Here is an 11283-nt window from a genome sequence, read left to right as displayed (position 1 = left end):
CCAACACAACTGGTCACGTTCAGGCAGACCTGGAGGACAACCTGTCCCAGAAATGGCCATCTCAAGTCCCGTCCACGAGCGCCGTGTGGGTTGAACCCTTGGGCAGTGAGTGTTTCGTTTCCAAGCCATTAAGTAGATTCTCATGAGTGAGTTTCTACTTGCTTTATAGACAGTGGGATTTCAATAACGTTTACGTGGGCTGGGAGGGGCCAAAAGGACCATTTGTGTGATATTGAAGACGTGGGGATCCATGGGGGGGGGGGGGGGCGGCGGGGAAGCAGAGGTGCAGGTAAAGGTTGCTGAGCGGACGAGTGCAGAGCGGGAACAGAGAGGCTCCGGCAGGCAGGACTGAGAAACGAGCAACCGACCGCCTTCAAATACGTGAAGGGTAATATAGTTCCCCAGAATCTCTCCAATCAAAATCAGAAGGGAATGGAGGTGGGCCGGGGATGTGGGAGCCTGAGTAGGGAACTGTTACACACCCACAGTGGAGGCAGAAGCTTCGGAAAGAAGGGACACGTTTGGAACTCTTTTAACAGAGACATTGAACTCGTGGTTGGAGCTGCAGACCCACCAGGCCGAGCTTCCTCCATCTGGACCTGCTCGTTTAAGATAGCCCCCGGCTCTGCTTACCAGATTGGAGGCACCCTCACCGCAGCTGGCGGGGGCCTCCGTGGGCTGGCCCCACCTCACCTCCCAGCCTCCCGTCCCTCTGTTCCCATCTGGGCCTGCTGGTTCTCTCTGCCACAGCCACTGTCTGGATCTGTTGATATATATCCCCCCCACCCCCATCCTTCCAAACTCACCTCCCAAGCCACCTCCTACAAGAAGCCTCTCTTGATTCATCTCCCAGATGCTGCATGTTCCTTCCTCGTCGCATGTGTTTCTTTAAGACACTTTCATTTCATCTCTTATGACAACAATGCGTGTGCTTGCCTGAGCTCCTACCGCACCCCTCCTTAGGGAACTTCAAGGGCAGTGACCTGGTCTCTTCCATCTATGTATTTGAACCACCAGGAACTAGTGTGTCATAGATGCTCAGTGAGCGCCACGTATACCCGGGACAAAGCTTCCGTGATTCTCCAGGGGTTGAGAGTGGGGCTCTGGAGTCAGACAGCTCAGACTCTAACACTTGCCTCTGTCACGAGCTAGGAGTCCTAGGGTAAATTACTTCATTGCTGTGCCTCAGTTTTCTCATCTGTAAAATGAGCATAACAAGACCGACTCAAAGGGAGTTGGTGATGATTTAGGTAAGATCCCTAGCATACAGTCTGGACACATTGAGTGTTCGGTAAATGTAGGGAACGATGAGGAATATGGAAGAGTAAGGGGCATGATCCCCTTTTGATTTCCGAGAGTACTCCAATTCATTGGGGCTACATTTCCACCTGGAAGTCTTTGGTGGTCTTCTTTATTTTTTTTGTTTAATTTTTTCATGTTTATGTAAAAATAAAGAGAGAGAAAGTGAGCGAGAGCACATGTGAGTGGGGGGAGGGGCAGCGAGAGAGACAGACAAGAGAGAGAATCCCAGATAGGCTCCACACTGTCAACGCAGAGCCTGACATGGGGATCTACCCCCAAAGGGTGAGATCATGACCTGAGCCAACCAAGAGTCGTGAGCTTAACTGACTGAGCCACCTGGGCACCCATCTGTCCCTTAAAGCACGTATTTGCACACAGCAACTCGGTGCTGTTAGGTATTTCGCTCCATAGACACAAGCACTCCCGTAGGCCATTGGTAAACAGATTGAGAATTACCAAGTCAGAGATGTTCCACAGAGCACTTTACCAATTCATCCACTCATGGGACATGTGCCATATGAGTACGGTAAGCACTGCAAGGCCGACACAAAGAAAAATGAAAGTTCATGACGTGAAATCCCCGCTCTCCCGTTCATCACGGTGTCCTGGGGCAAAATAGTCAAGGTGCAGGGAGTGCCATGGGGGAGGGCTGTGAGAACACCAGACCACCAGACGGAAGGAGCTGCCCCTGTGCACGGAGAGGACAGTGTGTCTGTGTGTGTGTGGGGGGGGGTTCAGTACCAGTCACAGGCTTCACAGGGGAGGTGGCCCCTAACAGGTGGGTGGGAAGAAGTGTCAGAGAGGAGATGGAAGCTACTCCAGGGACAGAGAGCAACTTGTGTAAAGGGACAGACTCCTGAGCGTCCTCACTTAGAAAACAGGAAGGTCAAGGGCGCCTGGGTTAAGCGTCTGACTTCTGCTCAGGTCATGATCTCACAGTTCGTGGGTTCAAGCCCCGCCACGGGCTTTGTGCTGACAACTCAGAGCCTAAGGCATACTTTGGATTCTATGTCTCCCTCTCTCTCTGCCCCTCCCCCTCCCTCAACCTCAAAAATAAATAAACATTAAAAAAGAAAGAAAGAAAGAAAACAGTAAGGTCAGTGGGCCCAAAGACCCTGAAAATCAAGCCCCACTATTCTACTACTGATGTAGACTTTATTTAAAATAGAAACATTTCAGGTGCCTGGGTGCTCAGTCGCTTAAACGTCCGACTTCAGCTCAGATCATTATCTCACAGTTCATGAGTTCAAGCCCCGCTTCGGGCTCTGTGCAGACAGCTCAGAGCCTGGAGCCTGCTTCGGATTCTGTGTCTCCCTCTCTTTTTGTCCCTCCCCCACTTTCTCTCTCTCTCTCTCTCTCTCTCTCTCTCTCTCTGTACCCTAGAAGAGACAGTCTTATTGCTAAGACAAATGTTCTTCCTTTATTTTTTCCCCAAATTATTTGATGGTGGTTTTTCCAAAGTATATTTTTGATTTCTGTTGGAAAACAAGTGACTTCAGAAAGTCCATTTGGGTCCAGGAGAGAAAACGAAGGCAGCCCAGGATCAGAATGATTTAAGGCAACCTCTTCATATTCTCTGGACCTCTCCAACAAACAGAGTGATTTGGGCTCTTCAAAGCCAGCAAAGAGATAACCCCAGGGCTCTTAAACTCAACGTGAGAAGGCACAAAACTCATTATTCCCTGTTTCGTTTGCTCCTTCAATTATCCCCTAAGCAATGGAAGGTGAACGCAGCCAGAGGCCTCCTTCATAAGAACACAAGTGGAGGAGGAAATTTTGCTCATAACTTTGCCAGGAAACTGGCCAAATGCAGTGACTAGAGGTCAGAAGATACTCTTTTCTAGTGCAGAGAGGAGGTAAGACAAGACTGGGCAGCCTCAGAAACACACACACACACACACACACACTTTTCTTTTCTTTCCTTTTCTTTTCTTCTTATATATATAATTATTGTCAAATTGGTTTCCATACAACACCCAGTGCTCATCCCAACAGGTGCCCTCCTCAATGCCCATCACCCACTTTCCCCACCCTCCCACCCCCCATCAACCCTCAGTTTGTTCTCAGTTTTTAAGAGTCTCTTACGGTTTGGCTCCCTCCCTGTCTTTTTTTTTCCCCCTTCCCCTCCCCCCCTGGTCTTCTGTTAAGTCTCTCAGGATCTACATATGAGTGAAAACATATGATATCTGTCTTTCTCTGCCTGACTTATCTCACTTAGCATAACACTCTCCAGTTCCATCCACATTGCTGCAAATGGCCAGATTTCATTCTTTCTCATTGTCAAGTAGTATTCCATTGTATATAGAAACCACATCTTCATCCATCTGGTCAGAGTGGCTAAAATGAACAAATCAGGAGACTATCGATGCTGGCGAGGATGTAGAGAAACCGGAACCCTCTTGCACTGTTGGTGGGAATGCAAACTGGTGCAGCCGCTCTGGTAAACAGTGTGGAGGTTCCTCAAAAAATTAAAAATAGATCTATTCTATGACCAAGCAATAGCACTGCTAGGAATTTACCCAAGGGATACAGGAGTGCTGATACATAGGGGCACTTGCACCCCAATGTTTATAGCAGCACTCTCAACAGTAGCCAAATGATGGAAAGAGCCTAAATGTCCACCAACACACACACTTTTCATGTCAAATTAGTCTTAACTCCCATTTCTTGAGGTGGGATTGTAATCTTACAGATATTACAGAGGCAAAGCTAAGGTCCCATTACACCCTGCAGTGTCTGTCAGTGGTGGGCGGTCCCTAGGGAATCAACTGTTTAAGCAGCTTTTCTTTGTCCAGAATTTACGAGTAGCTCTTTCCCTCAAAGGCACAATGGCCTGTTGGAATTAGAACTATTGTTTACTTGATTGTTTTCCTTTTGGTCTCAGGGCCTGGGTGGGACTGAGGACCCAAGCTTCAGGATGCTGTGGAGACCGAGCCCTTCCTATGACTGGCTACTCGCGTCACTACATTATCTGGGATTGCTTTAAATGTGTTACAGAGAACCGTGAGCTTGAGAAAATCACTTCCCTCTCCTAGACCTCACTTTTTTCATTTGTTACATGGAGTTACAGCAGAGTGGGGCAGGGGGCGGGGGGAGGACGAAGATACCTGGAGATCCTTAAAATGTTCTCATTTAAATGATCTGGAAAGGTGGGGCGCCTGGGTGGCTCAGTCGGTTAAACCTCCGACTTCCGCTCAGGTCATGATCTTGCGGTTCGTGAGTTCAAGCCCCGCGTCGGGCTCTGTGCTGACAGCTCAGAGCCTGGAGCCTCTTTCGGATTCTGTGTCTCCCTCTCTCTCTCTGACCCTCCCCCATTCATGCTCTGTCTCTCTCTGTCTCAAAAATAAATAAATGTTAAAAAAAAATTAAATGATCTGGAAAGGGGACTCTTTCTATCATTTGGGTTTAGGGATATTTTGTGAGGGACAGGGAAACTGTGGTTCCTTGAATTCCTTAGTAGGAGACCACACTGGTTATGGGGGAGCCAGTAAAGACTTCTGCATGGAGACCACGGCCTGCTTTCCAGAAGCAGAAGTTTGGCAAATTTTAAGCTTGTATTATGGAGGTATGCTAGGAGGGAAAGAATATAGAGTAAAAGTCTGAGATGAGAATCTAACCACTAAACTAACTCTCTGAGATTGTGACCAGGGCATACCCATTTTAGGTCCTCAGTTTACTTATGAGTGGTAGACAGATTCTAAGGAGGCCCCTAGGGTCCATGCCTCCTGGTATCCCCTCCCACCAGGTGCGGGAAGGACCTGTGACTTGTTTCCAACCAACAGAATCTGGCCAAGATGGGCCAGATTGGTTGGGATGTCACCCCCATGATCATGTTACATAAGACTGTAACACTTACCTTACTAGCAGACTCTCTACTGACTGTCTCCCTTCCTGGCTCTGATACAACAAGCCTCCACATAGAGAGGTCCATGTGACAAGGAACCGAGGATGACCTGTGGGTGACAGCCTGCAAGGAGCCCTCGGTCCACAAACCCTCAAGGAACTGAATCCTGTCAACAACCAAGTGAGCTTAGAAGAGGATCCTTCCCCAGTCAAGCTTCAAATGAGACCCCAGCCCCAGCTAATACCTGGATTAGGGCCTGGTGAGAGACTTTAAAACAGGGGGCCCAGCTAAGCTGCGCCTGGACCCCAGCCCCACAGAAACCATGAGATAATAAGTATGTGTAGTTTGAGCCAATTTGTGGCAATTTGTTCCAAAGCAATAGATATCTAATACAATGAAGCAGTTGGAACCTGACATCCTGTGAGCAGGATAATTACATTCTTATGTTATCAGCATTACACATAAATAAATAAATAAAACATAAATAAAACTGATCCATTAGGACATAGACAAATACATTGTAAGCTGCTGCCACCGTGCAGGGTTGAGAATAATTTCTCTTTCTAGGACTCCTAGGGTACCTGTTCTATACTTAGATTCTCATTTAATCAGGCCTCATTTCCGAGCTTCTTCCTGCTGTGTGCAAACACCATACTCACACACACACGTCCACGTTTGCACACGGGTCCCGCGTTGCACTGAATTTAATTAGGGATCAACCCGAAGTAAAATGGCTCCCGCAGAAACGAGGACTCCTCTGAGATAGATTCTAGGGACATGGAGCAAGAGGCTTCGGTATCATTCGTTCACGGTGGAGGTTCTGGGACAAAGGATCAAGTAGAAGAATTTGCCAGAATGAATTCGGCCTGAGGAAGAACTAGCCGAGCAGGGAAGCCCCATTTCTGCCATAAAAATAAATACGGTCGCTTGTGTTTTAATAGCAGCTAAAGATATTGGGCTTTCATTTTACGTACAGATTTGCTTGGGGTGTGAAAGAGCCTTAGTAAGCTGTACGCTATCTGCCACGTTTCCAAGCCTGCTTTTCTGGAATCCTGACATCCTCTATAAAGAAAATCAACACTACGAACTGCCTCATTTGGACAGGAAAGGAACAGGACCGAAGTTTGGCTAGCGTCTGAGGTGGTTGGTGGCTGTTCAGAATGTTCCAGGGCGGTGCTGAGGAAATATGGCCCACACACATCCAGTGGGGGGCGGGTTGGCCGGGGGGGGGGGGGGGGGGGCAAGTCTGTGCTTGTACCGCAAGCACCTTTTGTGCTGGTAGGGAGCCAGATGCTTTGAGTTCCAGGGGAGTTTGACAGGTGCTGTCACCGCAGGAGACCCGGGGGCAAGACATGACAGGGGCCTGAGGAGGCCAAGACATTCTGAGATCAGCACAGGGTTTGGGGTGCTCAGGGAATGTTTCTGAATGAATGAATGAAGCATTAATTCCTGCCCTTAGAAGCCTAGTTGGGGGGGAGCAGTTCATTGAGCCTGGGGGGGATTTCTGGTGACCCCTCCAATACCCTAGCAAAAGGCCCAATTAGACCAGGGAGTTGTGGACATTTCTTGACGAACTGATTCAAGCTTTAAAAGTCCACTGCCGCTGGTGGCCCCAGCAGAGGCCCTTGGAGTCCACGGCTAAGACAGAGTGAGGCACCTCTTCTCCTTCAGGGGTGTATCCTGAACACAGCCTCAGCGCGGCAAGGCCAAGCTGCGGGGACAGCGGCCCCGGCCAGCCCAGGAGCGCTGTGGAGCCTCTGGTCGAGCAGGGAGGGAGGCCGGCGGCGGGCCGCTCGCCAGAGCCCCGGGGCTGGAGGCCTGCGGAGGGCGGGCCTTGGCGGGACGGTGGGATCCCAGGGGCGCAGGCAGTGCCGCGTAGGGGGCGGGCCGGCCTTTGTGCGGCCCTAGACCTCCTCCTGCAAAGCTCACCCCCGCCGCGGCGCCATACCTGGCCCTTTGTCACCAGCTGCCAAGGAATTCAGAAAATCAAATTTATTTCCCAATTGCAGCCGGGGCGCCCCTCTGTGCAGCGAGGCCGCTTAACCGGTGGCGTCCGGGCAAGAGGCTGTGAAGTCGGTTAGGGACCCGCCCCACGGCCCCGCCACCTCGGCGGGCGCCCCTGTCCCCCGCGACAACTCACAGGCCAAGTTCTCCTCGCCTTAACGACCGCTAGCGAGCCCCAAGACATCGGGCTCCTAAGCCCCTGGCCTGTTCAAGGGAATAAATCAAGAGAGCATCTGTAGCTCGGAGGCTGTGTTTCCTTTTTGTCCTCTCGGCAATGAATACATGAATGATAACTCCATCGCTCACCAGCCCAGCCCTGTTCTTGCAAGCCGGACACGTCCAATTTCGTCCTGAGTTTTCAGCAGGACCACCGCTCCACCGCCAGAGTCCTCCCGAAGCTGCAGGCTAAACTGCGAGATTCCCAGGTGTCCTGGGCACCTGCCCATGTATAGACGTTACCATTATTTTCCTTGATTAGGTTACTATTTCCTGAAAAGAATCCAACATACTGCCTTGCAAAATTTTTCGGGGTTTTTGTGTTTTGGCGATTCTGCGGGAAAATAGATGTCCTTTTTTTTTTTTTTTTTTTTTAATTTTGTAAAGAAAACCAGTAAGAGAAAAAAAGCAATCCAGAGTAGGCACATGCTTACAACACCTATGCCCTACACTCCTTTTGTCCACTCCTCAAGTCGTGTTTAGGAGAGCTGGGTATCCATAAACCTACCAACACATCAACCCGTCCAGTAATACCCTTGGATGAAAACAGTTACAAACAGCATCATAATATGTATCCTTATTATAAAATACTGTACAGCACAATAATTTGAATTACAGAGGCATGAAGCAAAGAAATCGATAATAGAATTCGGTCCACTGCTTGCAAATTATGTGTTATAAAGTTTTGCAAACACTAAAAAAAAAATAATGATCTATAGTGCTTAGGCAGGAGCCTTTTTTCTCTACCTTTTTTTTTTCTTGTCGTGAGAACTTTGGAGATGCCCCTCAGTTCTTCTGTGACTAAAGGAAGCAAATATAAATCAATGCCACATTTGCTAGCAAAGAGCATTCCTCTCTTTCCACACATCTGTGTGTTTCCTTGCATGCACACACACACACACACACAGACCCTGCGTGAGGGCTTGGCCCACTCGGCTTCCCCGTAATTTCACAAAAGAGTAACTCTAATGTTTTCTGCTTCAGAGGGAGCCTGTGGGCACGCCAGTGAATCGGATACCTACACCAGAGAAGGCCTGAGAGGCGTAATCAAATAAGGGAGCCACTTGAACTGAACTCCCAGCAGGAGCAGAAGGGAGGCCTGGAGAGGTTACAGGTACTTTTTATCCAACCTCGCAGGAGAGCACCAACTTCCTGCTGCTAGAAATTTGTCTGCAAATTTTTTCCTCATTCAGACGGAGAGCTGGGGTCCAGGAGACACTGGGTTGATATGATAACTTGATTAAGGCGGGGGACAGATGACATGGGGCACCAAGTCGGCTCAAAGGAATCTGTCCGCTCCTCCTTAACCTCTCCTTGGGAGCCTACAAATTATATCTATTAATGTATCAGCCCCCTGGCATCGCACAGATACGTTGTCTGCTTAAATGTATGTCAATCATTCACAGGGGCCTTTGAGGAATTCCCACCTTCTTGTTGCCCTTCCATCGTTAAAAAAAAAAAAAAAAGAAAAAGAAAACAAAAAACAGTTTAACCTGTTGGCTCGTTCTGACAATGGCTCACAGCCTGCCTCCTCCTGCTGAAATCACTTTGGAGGGAGAAGTCGAGTTTGTCTGCCAAAGTGTTCACAGAATCGTTTAAGTGGGCCTGGGGCAGCTGGAGCATATCCAGAGGAGGGACCCACAAAGAGGAAGGGTTTGGAAACCATGTTCAATGAAGCATGGATGGAAAAACTGGGGATTAGCCTGGAAAAGAGAAAACACAGGGAGAACTTGAGATCTGAAGAGGCGCTTGGGGGGGAGAAGGATGGGAGTTTTCCGTGGGCCCCAAGAGAGAGCCCAGGGAGAGACAGGCATTCACAAAGTGCCAGCAAAGTGCCTGGATGAGAAATGGGCCACGTGCTGGGGCCGCCCCCAGTGGATGTGAGGAGATCCATAGCGCACAGCCGCGGCTGCAAGCATCACAGAGTCTTTCCCTGTGTCTGAGCCGGGAGACAGCCAGCCAGCCACTGAAAGGCCAGCAAGGTTCAGCTCCAAATGTTGCGGGGGGTGGGGGGGGGGTGGGGGGCTGGGGGGGTGGTTAATTGAGGGTTAATTTAACCAACAATGCAACGGAGAGATTTTTCAATGTACAGTTCACTGAGTTTTGACAAGTGCAACCTGTGTTTCCACCACCCCAGTCAAGATATAGAACATGTCCATCAACCCAGAAACTTCCCTTGTGCCCTCTTTCCAGGCAAACCGCCGCACTCCACCCAACCCCCCCACCCCCCTGCCCCAGGCAAGCACTGTTCCTATTTCTATCACTCTCGATTAATTTGGTCTGTTTTAGAACTGCATTTGAATTTTTAAAAAAAGCATTCAGTATATACTCTCTTATGTCTGGTTTCTTTCACGTAGCGTGCTTTTAGGATTCATCCATGTAGGTTGCTCCTTTTTATGGCTGAGTGATATTTTCTAGTAAGGATATAATGAATTTTATTTGCCCATTCTCCTGCTGATGGACATTCAGGTTTGCTTCTGGTTTGAGGTTACTAGGAACACAGCTGCTGTGAATAGCCTCGTGCATTGCAGGGTAGTATATATTCCAAAAGCCATTTCAAACAGCCTGCAAAGCAAGAAAAGCCTGAGGTCATGAGGCGTGTGGTCTTTAGTTAAGACAGGCAAGAGTTTGGGGACTTAGTTCCTGGCTGTCCACGCCCTCCCAGAGAAGTGCAAGCTGTGTCCCCCATTCCTCCCATTGGTGAGCAAGAGGCAGATACCAGGGCCAATCTAGGGTAGCCCGGGGTCCTTCATGAGCAAGAATAGCTATTTCAGCAAAGATGGGTGGCAGCCATCATTCAAGTTTACGAATTCACATCGACGGAGCTCTTACTATATGCTTGGTCCCATGTGTGCGCTAGGGGTTATGGGGAAGAGAGAGATGAATTTGAATTTGATGAGCCTCTGACTTTGAAGCACTTGCAGTCTGAAAGGAGAAACCAAATGAGTAATACATTATGAAACCACAACTCAGTGTTCAACAAACACTTAGGGGTCAGCTGCTATACGTATGCTGGGGAGGTGGCCAGACAGCCTTGAGAGAGAAGGCTGAACCCACCCCTTTAAGCACTGGGAAAAGAGCCTCCCAATTTGGGCTGATGCGTCCCATCCGGAGAAGAGTACATCAGGCCAAAGGACAGATTGGATTTGGACTTGACACTGGTATTTCAGAACAAGGATCTGCTGTCTCAGGACACAGAACCTGTCAATGCCAGATGTTGCCATGTGTACTCATGGCCTCACTTCCGGTGGTCCTGAGAATGACTTTGGCACTAAGGCCAAAACACAGAATATTGGCCCTGGATGGCCCTTTAGAGTTCACTGTCCACTCTATCCCAGGGGAAATGGGGAAACTGAGGCCCATGCTAAAAGAAGTTACTTTCCCAATGGCCCAGGGTAAAAATGCTTTCCCCTCCAATACAATCATTCTTCTGCTGTATGAGTCTGCCATTTATTATAAACTTCTGACTATATGACACAGACCTATTTTAATGCTGTCATTGAAGGGATAAGATTAGCACATTTCTATAGTCTCTGCAGGCTAATCTATCAGATTTTGCCTGTGAACAGCTGCTACAGTTGGAGAAACATTTTAATCCAAAAGTTATCTAAACTCTGATAAAAACAGCAGACCATGTTATGATTGGGTCCTATGTGATTCTGGCCCATTTATCTTCTGTACCAGGTTTATTTATTTATTTTTTTTATTGTTAGGCTTCTGGTTTATTTCCATGACATTTTTCTGGGCACAGGTTTGACAACTGTGTAATTATAGAATACTGTATAAACTACTTTGTATTTTGCTTTTTTGCATAAAATAAAACTTCCTTACTTTGGTCAGACTCACCCCAGCCTTTAAAAACACTGATGCCAGGGGCGCTTGGGTGGCTCAATCGGTTGAGCATCCAACTTCAGCTC

This window comes from Acinonyx jubatus, chromosome C2 (genome assembly GCF_027475565.1).
Source record: "Acinonyx jubatus isolate Ajub_Pintada_27869175 chromosome C2, VMU_Ajub_asm_v1.0, whole genome shotgun sequence".
In the NCBI taxonomy this organism is placed as follows: Eukaryota; Metazoa; Chordata; class Mammalia; order Carnivora; family Felidae; genus Acinonyx; species Acinonyx jubatus.
This window is presented reverse-complemented; position numbering follows the sequence as displayed.